Genomic DNA, 11,908 nt, shown 5'->3' on the forward strand with positions numbered 1-11,908 from the left:
TTATACTCGGCAACCTAGTAGCAACCGCCGAAGAACGCACGTACAAGCATTTCTCAAAGATCGCACAGCAACAATAGGAGAGTGGAAATATTCGATCAGGCGCCATCCTCCAAGCAGGAAAAGGCACGCCAAGGGGGTCGGTTATTTCCCCAATGCTGTTTAATTTAGCAACGAGCCGACTCCCATGAGTGAAACGTAAGCGCAAACAGACATAGGGACGAGAAAGGGAAACGACACCAGCGCTTACTATCAACTGAAAGATTTATTAAAATCGAAAACACATTTATACCACACCAAAACATAACTATCATGCACGTGCGACCACCGCACATGCGTACGGCGGTACATGAGGACAACCGCCCCATCTCCTTCTCCCCTTTTTCTTTCCTTCATCTTCTACCCCCTCTCCTTAAGAAGTTGCACTTCTTTATCTAGAATACTCAGCGACGGTGACTTATACAATCAGAACCCTTAATCCGGATATGGAAGGCTTCAGCGATTTCCCTGGTAGCTGAGTATTCTAGATAAAGTGCAACTTCTTAATAAGGAGAGCGGGTAGAAGATGAGGGAAAGAAAAAGAGGAGAAAGAAATGGGGCGGTTGTCCTCATGTACCGCCGTACGCATGTGCGACGGTCACACGTGCTTGGTAGTTAGGTCTTGGTGTGGTATAAATGTGTTTTCGATTTTAATAAATCTTTCAGTTGATAGTAAGCGCTGGTGTCGTTTCCCTTTCTCGTCCCTGTGTCTGTTTCGCTTAAGTTTCACTCATGGATGTTCACCAACTAGCTCGTCTCTCCATTTTGAGCCCCCCCCCCCCCCCCCCCCCTTCGCGCGCTCCTAGATGCCATACCGGGAATAAGACATGCGTTGCACGCGGATGATATTATGATCTGGGCCCCCAGCGGCTCGGATGGAGAAATACAAGACGCGTTACACGCAGCAGCGAACGCCACCCGGCAATATGCAAGGGCAGGGGTATTAATCTGCGCACTACAAAAATCGAAACTGGTCATATTCAGAAAATGCCGCCGATAAACCCACTTACCGCCCTACATCACGGTCCCTGTCGAGGGCGAGCCAGTTAACAGTGCAGGTAAGTTACGGTAGCTAGGGCTGCACGTGCAGAGAAACGCGAAGACCGCGAGCACCTTGTACTACTGGAAAAAAAAAAAATCAGATAATCCACATGATCCCGACGATAACGAACCACCGCCACGGCCTAAAAGAACCAGACGTATTACGCATCGTGTAGGCTCTAATCATAAGCCGCATAAACTATCCTGCACTTTCTATCATGCATACACTATCATGGACAGCTGAGCATGCGTCTCTCCCTGGCAATGCGTCTCTCCCTTGGGCTATCGCATTAATGCCTCATCCGAAGCCTCATCCTCCGTGTACCGGTGGAAGACCCACCCAACCGAGACAACACAGAAAGCATCCCACTCACATAGACTCGTATACAACACTACTGACACCCCCGTATGACACTTCTTCCGCTACAGGCGCACCTCACCCGTGAAGAAGCCGCTGCATGGCACCAGCTCCAGACTAACGCGTTCCCTAGCCCTTCGCTCAGACACACCGTCTACTTTACTGTGATATCCAAAGCGATGTCCATCCTGCGGAGGACGCCCAGTCCTTTATCACTCCAAATGGGAATGCCCCGATCCCGCTACTCAAGCTCCCACAGCCAACACCGCCCTCTCCACACGGGAAGCCGCTGTCTGCCGCGCCGCTCTGGATAACCAGCGCGGACTGATCGACCGGGCAAGACGGATCGCAGCAGCAAATGGGGTCCTTGACCGAGGGAACCACCCTCTGAGGCATCATTAACGAGTCACTCAGTAATATCTACTACTACTATTAGTACTACTCATTTCAGAAGCCCCACCTAGAGCTTGATAACTGATTCCTTTCCATCTTTATTTATAATCCCACTCGTTCGGTATAGAGTACAAGAAAAAAAACACAACACAAGAAAAGAAACACAAGAAAAGAAAACTTTGAAGAAGGTAAAAGCACGATTGTTGCCATCGTCAGGGCCCTGACGAAAGCAAGTCTCTTTGCTGCAACGTTGGCAACAATCGTGCTTTTACCTTCTTCAAAGGTTTCTTATATATATATATATATATATATATATATATATATATATATATATATATATATATATATATATATATATATATATATATATATATATATATATATATATATATATATATATATATATATATATATATATATATATATATATAAGACAGAACTAAGAGTTGGCAGTCAAGAAAACCTCGGAAAGCAAGGGGAGGATGTGGTAGGTCATTGGAACAGATATAGTATTTGGAAAGAAAGAAAGAAAGTGGAGAAAAAATGCCCACCATGTGGGATCCGAACCCACGCCCTCCAGAATACCGGTCTGGTGCGAAGCCTACACAGTCTTAGCTTTCTTGTAATACGCGTAGGTCATGACGCCAGGTGCCATACACGGTCGCCGCATCAATGGCGTTAATGACCCTACAAGGGTTCTCAATGTATTTTAGTACTACCTCTAACTTCTGAAGTTTAATGGGATTAGCAAAATAACACTTGGTTGCCTATACTAACGCCGCCTGTATAAACATTGATCCGGTATGTGGCGCGCGCCGGCGGCCGTCCCACCCTACGTCACTGCTCGCGAGTCGCGAACACATACACCCACTTCTACTGCGTGTGTCTGTCAGCTTGCCTCAAAGGCGTGAAAGCGCCGCCTGGGGAACGCTACTCAAACTGCCAACTATTTTGCATACTTTCTGAGAAGCGGCGCTGGCTGGCGGACATGAAACCACGTAGGAAGGCTACGGAGCGGGAAAGGGTAGGAGAGAGCAACAGGAGAGTGGCTGTTTCGCCATTTTTCGCTGACGCGTTAGGCAAGGATTATACAGGCGGCGTTGCCTACACGAACGGGTGCCGCCAAAAGTAATCCGAACACGGTCTCGTAAATGTACAGGAATTTCTTCTTCCGAAAACTGCCTGGCTGCATTGGCGTGCGTTTAAAGGAGTTATCCCTACCAGAAAAGGCTCCCTGTAAACGAGTAATGGGTGTCATAAAGCCAGAAAGAGAAGTATTTTGTGATATTCGCAAATCCGTGTTCCAGTTACTTATGACGGCACCTGTACGTCGTTTCGGTATGTAGCGTTGTGGACGAAGCACTGTTTTTTCGGGGTTTTATTTTTTTCTTTTTTTTGTAGCGGTATGGTCCCAGTGAACTCCAGGGCTCTCACCGAGTTGCTCTACTGTTTGCCCTCTCTGTCCGAAAATTGCGTTTTGTCGCTTGAACGTGGTGACGTGGAATGCTTTTTTGTCACAGATACGCGCGTATGAACACATTACACGGAACATAGAGTTTCATACAAAAACAACTAGAGAGGAATCTGGCGCTGCGATCGTCCGCCGCGGTGGGCGTGATGGGTAGTTCTGGATTAGGATTGGCACTCAAGGCTTGCAGAAGTTACTGCGGAATAAATCGTGCAGTCAGTTTCGTTTTCGTTTTGGACTTGCATGAACGGATTTGCCTATATTGGAATATTGGAAGAAGCGTTCGAAAATACGGTTCTCCTTGAACTGAATGCCGCACGCGCACTGACGGCGCCCTGAATGTAAATCTTTTGTAACTATAGTTGTGGATCATGTGGGTTATGAATTTCTTTACCGGCACAGCGAGCACCAGAACTCAAATGACGGCGCTGTATGTGGCGAAGGTGCCTGCGAATTAGAATTGGCGGCGCTGGTCATTCGGAAGAGCAATGTATTTTCGAAGCCGAGGACGGTTGCGAACTGCTTGGAACAGCCACACTCTTCGTGTGAACGCCAGCTCCTACTGCTGGCTGCTGGTCTACCCGTAGACCAGCAGCCAGCAGTACCGGCGGTTGATAGGAACTCAGCTTCATGGATGTCACCAATTCGGGCTAGAATAAGTTCTCCAAAGGTAATCGGTTTGTTATTTTTTAGAGCACAAAACTTTTCATAGTGTTAAGCACTACAAGCGCCCAAACTTTTACATAGAGTTTTTAAAGGAGTCCGCGTCCCGCTGTAGTAGGCGGCAAATGACAAACCTACTCCAGAAACCTCCTCGACTCAGCGTCTGCTTTTTATTTTAACGCGCCGTTTTATTTCGTACAAAACCAGTTTTTGGTCACTAACGTTCTTGTGTGACAAGTAATTTGTGAACGGCGAACCGGGCAATAGGAGTTTTTTTTTGTTTGTCAGAAAACACAATTTGCGGAGCCATAGGCCCGTTTCAATCGTACGCAATCCGATTCTAGAACTACCCGTCATTCTCATCGAAGCGTAAGCGCCGCCTCGGTGTTCGCGTTGATACTAGCACCAGTTTTCCCTCTAGCTATCATTGTATGAAGCTATATGACACGTAACAACTTCAACAGGTTGTTGCCGGAATGTTTATCGCTTCATAGTTTCTCGTTCGTATACCCTTATCTCCCTCTTTTAATCTCTCTGTTTTATGCCCCTAACTCTCTACACCCCCGAGCCGGACAGCTAACAAAGTCCACTTGGCTAACCTCCCGGCTTTTCCGTTCCTTTTGTCTCCTCCTCCCTCCTCGCAACTTTCCAGACGACCCAAGAGATATGAAGATATAAACAGAATTTAATTCAGAGCGTATCACCTGCATTTACCGCTGCATCAGGTTTGCCATAGTCACACGCTTATCACCGCGAAATAGAGGGACAATAGGCTTGTGTAGAATGGACATCCAAGCCACCGTACTGAAAAGGAGGACACAGGGCGCGTTGAACGAACAAGCGTGGCCGATAAGTGTCGCCTTATGCGAACCGGCGCCAGCAATCATGTCCTCCGGCTCTCTCGGGATCGATCGAGGGTAGACCGTCGAGTGGACACCGAGGGACCCACTCCAATGCGAGCTCAATGCTACTCCGGCCGTTGTAGAGTCGTCCTTGTTTTGTACACGGCGTCCCCTAATCGGTGTACTACGCCGCACGACGTGACCACCAGGCTGCCGAGTAGGACGTGAGCGCCAGCAAGGAAGACCATCCCTTTTTTTTCATTCGTTGTTTTTTTCAGTCTTTGCTGCTCCGGGGGCCCGTTCGCCATTTTCTGTGCAAGCTTCAATATGTCGGCATTCCGTGGTCCTCTTTCCTGCTTTTAGCAGCACTATCGAACTGCTTTTCGCACAGCCAATTTTTGCGTTGTGTTTTTGTTGCGTGTCCGTGCACACCCAAGGATTCGATTCGTACCTGTGGCACCTTCCTTTCATGCCGGTTTTTTTGCTTTTGAAGCGCTATGGGTTTGAACCTATTTGTTTTGTCTGCGATATTTTACGGCACAAATTTCCGTTGCCCTGGGTTCCTGCATGCCGACGTTCCTCTGTAAAACATTGATCGAGTGCAATTGCGTTCACTTCAATGAAATATATTGCCTCCCCTGGGAACTGCTCATCTTTAGGCCGAAACCTTTTCGCTCTAAACTCGATTCAATAAACTTGCCTCGTATCCCACAACCCCGCCATTTTAATCTATTTTAAATGAGTTTGTTGTGCATCTTTATTTTGTTTATTGCGTGTTGGATGCGCGCAACAAAGCCACATTCTCACAGTAATTGTTATGTAGTCATTGATATAATCAATTACTGAACTAGTTTCTTAATTTGAGTATTCAGTTGCAAGTATATAAATTTGAGCTAAGCCCAACAAAAATTCACATAGCGTCCCAGATTCCGCGTAATTCAGGCACCCGAAAAAGGTTTTTCGTATTAGGATGCTCATAAATCGTTTTTATGTCGCAAGAATATTTATTGCGGGTAATTTAATAATTGCAGTATTTCAATAAATCTTGGGAATATATTTTTACAACTTATTGCACTGTTACCATTCTTATGATTTCATTGATCTTTTTAGTTTACGAAGCAAAAGCTTCACCAGATTTTCAAGTAATAATTATATCTTATTACCAACTCTTCGCCCTAATTACGATAAGAAAACATCTTGTTTTGCAGCTGTCACATTGCGGAATAATTTGCCTGTTACGGTCAAATCATCGTCATCTATTACAAGCTTTAAAAAAATCTTATAGACTCTTTTCTTCTGGTTTAATTACGATCCTGCTTTTGTTCGTATTTATGATTGGTATTCTTGTTTGCTTGTGCCGTTACTTCCTTTGTGTTACTTCACATCATTTTTATAACTTCTTGTATAATATATTAGGCTTACTGCTGAGAGCATGTCGATTACAGATTAACTTCACTTGACTTTTTACTATTACGATGATATGTCACGCCGATTTGATTGATTGATTGTAGGGCGCTGACGCAACGAAGGCGATGAAGCGCGCTGGAGTGGAGGGCTCCGGATTAATTTTGACCACCTGGGGATCTTTAACGTGCGCCGAAATCTCGTACACACGGGCGTTTTTGCTTTTCGCCTCCATCAGAAAAACGGCCGCCGCAGCCGGGAATCGAACCCGCGACCTCGTGCTCAGCAGCGCAACGCATTAGCCACTGAGCCACCGCGGCGGGTCACGCTGATTTGCTGCTTTCACGAATTTGTTTGTTTATTCATAATCGATGGTCCCCTTACAGTCTTTGGACTATGGGGCCCTCGTCTGTATAACATGTCTGAAGTCCTTTTCATGAAATGATCTTTCACTTTTACTTTAAGCGCAAACCTAGTCGAACGGTCGTTTCACCGAGGGTCCGTTTGAACTTGGTGTAGCGTACTCTGTCACGCAGCATGCTTGTTCGCGGCCTATTTCATCCACTTAGTCGTTCAACCGCAACCGCCACGTAGCTCTCTGTATCCTTGTCGTCTGCGTCGCTACAGCCCATGCTCATGAGTAAGAATCTCTAGAATTTGGCCGCGCTTTTATTAACCACGGTCGTAGATGTCATAACTCTGCTACCACGCCCTTCGAATAGGCGACACCCCTTGCATTACGCTCGGCAAGGTGAGTATCCATAACAACACTCGGCCTTCTTTGCTTTTCTTCTTTCCATTTCATTTTGACGTGGCGGTCTCCTGTTCAACTGCGCCATTTATTGTTTTTCGCGGCCATTTGATTATCAAGTGATACGAAAACGTGGCGGTTGGCGCACACAGAGTCGTCAAACGCGGGTGGCATGCATCCCGAACGTCTGTAACAACTGCGTGGTACAAACTATCGCAATTAGCAGGTTTTCGGCGGACATCACGACTCTCAAAACACCAACATTTTAAGCATAGCTCTTCAATTAATGCTATTCGTTCGATTTCTCCCCGCGTTAGAAGGGACAGAGGTGCAAAGTCTCAATGAGGCAACTTTCACGTTAATACTGATATAAAAATTTTCGCGCAGAAATGCCATGAAACACGCATTTATATCTGCTCGCGTGATGCCTGAAACCAGTGGAGGAGCGTTTTTACCCTCGTGGTACTCTTTGCACTGTACCTTGAATGAGCATGAGCACACGTGCGGAAAACTAAAAGCTTATTTTCGACGCTCGCCCTAAACCCGCCCTGCTGCCCGCGCTTGCCCCGCGATGCTTCTCGCTTTTGTGATCGCTGGAAAAGACCAGCGCGAAGGCAACCGTCTCCCCTCGTCCTTCTCCTTCTCCGTCTTGTCTTCCGGTATCACCGGGCGGAGCTACACCGCCGAAGACAGGCGCAAATTTGGCATTCTCCTTTTGGGATGCTCTTTACTTGTTGTAACACTTCCCTAGCCGGACGTTCCAGCGCCAACATCTCATGCAGTTTCTCTATTGTGTCCACCAGCAGCCATCCGTCTAGCCTCAGGTGTACCGGAGGGGAAGGACCAGGGGCAGGAGGGATGGTCTCATCGAAAGCGGCGTTGGCCAGCAGGGGCGATCGCCCACTCCGCGCTCCCCAACCGTGATCGATCTTGGTTCGCTGCCATTGAATGTGAAGCCGAGGTCAGCCGAAAGACGTCTTCGCTGCACGGCTGTTTTGTCAAGGCGTCGTCGTTTAGCGAGCGAAGACGTCATAGAAAATCCCGAAAGAGGTTTACTTTTCTTCACTGGACGCCGGTTGTTTTCCTGTGGAAAGAAGGAAATTCTCGCGTGGGCTTTACATGGCTGCAGTTTTTGGTGTCGTTATCCCTGCAACTTATTTTCACAATACTATATAGCTCGCATTCATCGCTCCACCTCTTTTCACACTTTGTTTTTGCCACCCTCTGTGACCACGGGTATGGGTTACCCCCGGCAGAGCCGAATGCGCGTATAACCCCACAACGCCCCAAGATATTCCTTGCTAATTGACGAGCACGTAAAAAAAAAAATAACGGACAGGCGCATAAGAAAGTATGTATACTGTGCCTGAAAAATGTATCGGCCAGTGCGTCTTTCACTGAAAATTTTTATAAAATGCTGTATGCTGTGAGGTGAACATGTTTAACTGGGGGATTCATATGACGAAAGTATTGTTGTTCATTATTAGTGAGTACGCTGTAGGGATCAGTGTTGCGGAATGGGCGTCCCCATTCCATTCCAATTCCATTCCGGGGAATGACAATTCGCCTAAATTCCATTCCTTTCAATTCCTCGGAATGCCAAAAGATTGCCCATTCCCATTCCGGGAATGGCCGACCAGTTCAATTCCATTCCTCTAATTCCTTCCCGTTTTATCGGGTCATTATCAAGTTACCAACGAACACACCATTTAGCTGATGTTATTACGCTCGTTAAGAACTGCTAAAACACGCAAAGCACGTCCCCAAGGTAAAGGAATAGGGGCTTTGTGGCTGATCTCGTGCAGTGCGATCACCCTACTAGATCCCGCAGGGGCAGTTCTCTCGTTAGTTATTATAGTATTTCTATGGTCAGCATGTCTTTACGAGTTGTGATGTTTTCATATTGTTTAAGCCTGAATGTGTTAATGCTAAAGTGACGACATGTCCTTTTTGTACTGACAAAAGTATGGTTGAAGAAGACATATTCCTCAAACGCGTATTACACGCGTAGTAGTTTACACGAGTATACGGTCGTAAGTATGGTTAGAACTATAATTTTGTTAACGGGGGACAGAACCTCTGGATCTGGTGGTATCAGTTGGAAGAGTTACCGCTCCAGCACCTTGTCCTGCCTTCGCACCAAATACGGATCACGGGCCGCAGAGGTCGTCAGCTCTCACGGATGTCAAGCGCGCGTTGAAAGCATGGATAGGTTGAGAACTTTCTGTGTTTGCGTGTGTGCAGGCTTGCAATGTCGCCCTCGCCGAAAAGCTTAGTAACGTGCGTCAGGTATCATCTACTGCACATGATTGAAAGTTCAGGCTGCGCTTAGAGTATGCGCGACCTTTGTATAGGTGTCTCGGTGGGAACCAATGCGCCGGAATAATTTTTTTCTCTCGTTAGTGTATACTGGGATAGTGCACTTGTTCGTATACTAACTTGCGTCTTGTTTTTTTTTTCTTTTACAAATTGGGAGATCGTTCACACTTTTACACCACGCAACCTTTGAATCTAGCTAAATAAAGGACATAGAGAATGCGTTGCGACCTTGGGCTCAGCAAAAACTGAGTCCAAGGCCTGTGTAACTCATTGTATAACTGAGGCCTGTATACCTCATTTGAGGAGTTGCATACAGTGCAGTAGCAATGTAGGTTCCTCCAACTGTCCTCTAGTCTGGGCGATCAGCCGAAAAAAAAAGTAAAAAAAAATGATAACGATAATAATAGAAGGACACGTTCGGCAGTCGGCCAGTCTAGTGTTGCGAAAATCCCTACACCAGAAAAAGTGCTTAGGTGCCCTCGTTGATTGATTGTAGGGTTTAACGCGCCGATGCGACGCAGGCGATGAGGCGAGCTGTAGTGGAGCGCTCCGGATTAATTTTGACTACCTGGGGATCTTCAACGTGCGCCGAAATCTCGTACACACAGGCGTTTTTGCTTTTCTGCTCCATCATAAAAGCGGCCACCTCGGCCGGGAATCGAACCCGTGACCTCGTGCTCAGCATCGCAATTAGATGTCCTCGTGAATTTTATATGCTGCAATAAAGGTCACAAGCTGCAGTGAAAGGTCAAAAAAAAATTTCTCCAGCATTTCCCCGAGGGGAAGAATGTGAAAGGGCGAATGCACGAGTTGAATTTGCGCGGTTCGGTAATGTTCGCGAAAGAGAGATCACACACACACACACACACACACACACACACACACACAATTACAAAGAAAGAAAGATGCATTTATTCACAGACACCTATTTGTGTTGTCGTTGTACTTGATTGCTAGAGCGGATCTCAGCTTTGAAATTTCGTGTCAGTACTCCTTTAAGCGGGTGCATTAGCCCTTCTCACGCCCGATTCTTGGCCAATCCCCCACGTGGGTATGTGCCATGTCAGCGGCCAGGCAGCGCGCGCCCATCTCCCCCCGTTGCCAAGGAAGACGAGGAGATTCCTGGCCAATCCCCACGTGGGTATGTGCCATGTCAGCGGCCAGGCAGCGCGCGCCCATCTCCCCCCGTTGCCAAGGAAGACGAGGAGCGCGCGCACCCGCAGCTGTTGCTATGCGGACGGCGGCGGACGCTTCAGGCTCGCTTAAGAAGTGCATTCGCACTTAAAAGCTTTATTTTGGTTTCATTCATCAAATTCCGTGTGAGCTAAATGGGTGCTGCGCCGTACAGTTCTCAAAACACGAAGTGTAAATGACGGCTGCTTCAACGATCAGTTCTAAAAAAAAAAAAAAAAAGCAAAATAACACAGTTGCCTTCTGCTTATACGTGGCGCTTGACAAACATGAGCTGCTCGAAAGACGTGTTTGAGAGCCGGTTTCACTTTGCTGTCATTATCAGGGATGCCGTGGAAAACACGCGTTCCACGTCAGCTGACGTCGCATTTACACTGAAAACTGCCCTTGAGAGTCGGGAAAGCAAGGGAAAGCGGCTAGCGTTCGCTTTCCAATAGGTCGGAACCGTTTCGGAACAAAGCTTGCAGCGTGCAGTTTGTTTTTTTCCTTCACGGGTAATATAAAAAAAAACTGTATCCAATGTGCCATGTTGGCGGACGTATTGTGCGCACGTGAGCCGCTGGGCGCAGGAGCAAGTGTGCGGCAGTGCGCTATGAAATCGGTGTTTATTTCCCATAAATAGCTAGGTGGAACAGGGGGGGGGGGGGTAGCACAGAAACTGAAGGGGGAAGCATCGCCCAGCTTTTACAGTATGAGCGTGCTCCTAAATCAATCATTGGGCCTGTTTTGTCGTCCACAGGCGCCAGCGCGGCGGCAGTGCCATCAAGAGCCCCCCCCCCCCCCCCCCCTCCCCCCCCCCTCCCTTCAGGCGCCAGGAGAGCGGTTGCTTAAGTCTTACATCCAGCATGGGAAAGCAGAAGTCGTCATCAAAGCTCTACTTGCTATCTCGAGAATTACTTATTATATTTTTGTCGGTTGCAGTAGCGACTGTTCAGGTGACGGAGAGCTTTTTTGTAGCTTTCCTCTGTAGCCGTATGGTTGCATTCAGGTGGATGTCAAACTTTCCTGCTTGGAAACTTACTCCACCTTGTGGGGGGGAGACAGCTCACAGCCGGGGCGGATGCGCGCCAAGGTAAAAAATCACAAGGCCCAGTTAGTGGGAGAGAAGGGGGGAGGAGGGATGCATCCGCGGTAATTACCCACCACGCATACCAACGGCTTAGAGCCGCGGTTATTACGCGAACAATCGCTACGAATGTCGTAGCAGCGCTATTTATAGGGAAGAATTGTAGTAGGGTCGCATATACATATACCGTGCTTGAAACCAGCCAATCGACTTTAACAGTACTGTGTTGTTGTTAAATTCAAGGCTCCGGCTTGCTGATGTTTGAACTTGGGCTGGTGGGTTCTTTTGCGTGTTTATGCATATTTTGACAAAAACCGCGCATAGAAGGAAAGAGTACATGTGCTTTATTTTGGGAAAATACATGTAATTCCATTCC

Source organism: Haemaphysalis longicornis, unplaced genomic scaffold, assembly GCF_048455015.1.
Source record: "Haemaphysalis longicornis isolate Haplotype H1 unplaced genomic scaffold, Haemaphysalis longicornis Haplotype H1 scaffold_7, whole genome shotgun sequence".
Classification (NCBI taxonomy): Eukaryota; Metazoa; Arthropoda; class Arachnida; order Ixodida; family Ixodidae; genus Haemaphysalis; species Haemaphysalis longicornis.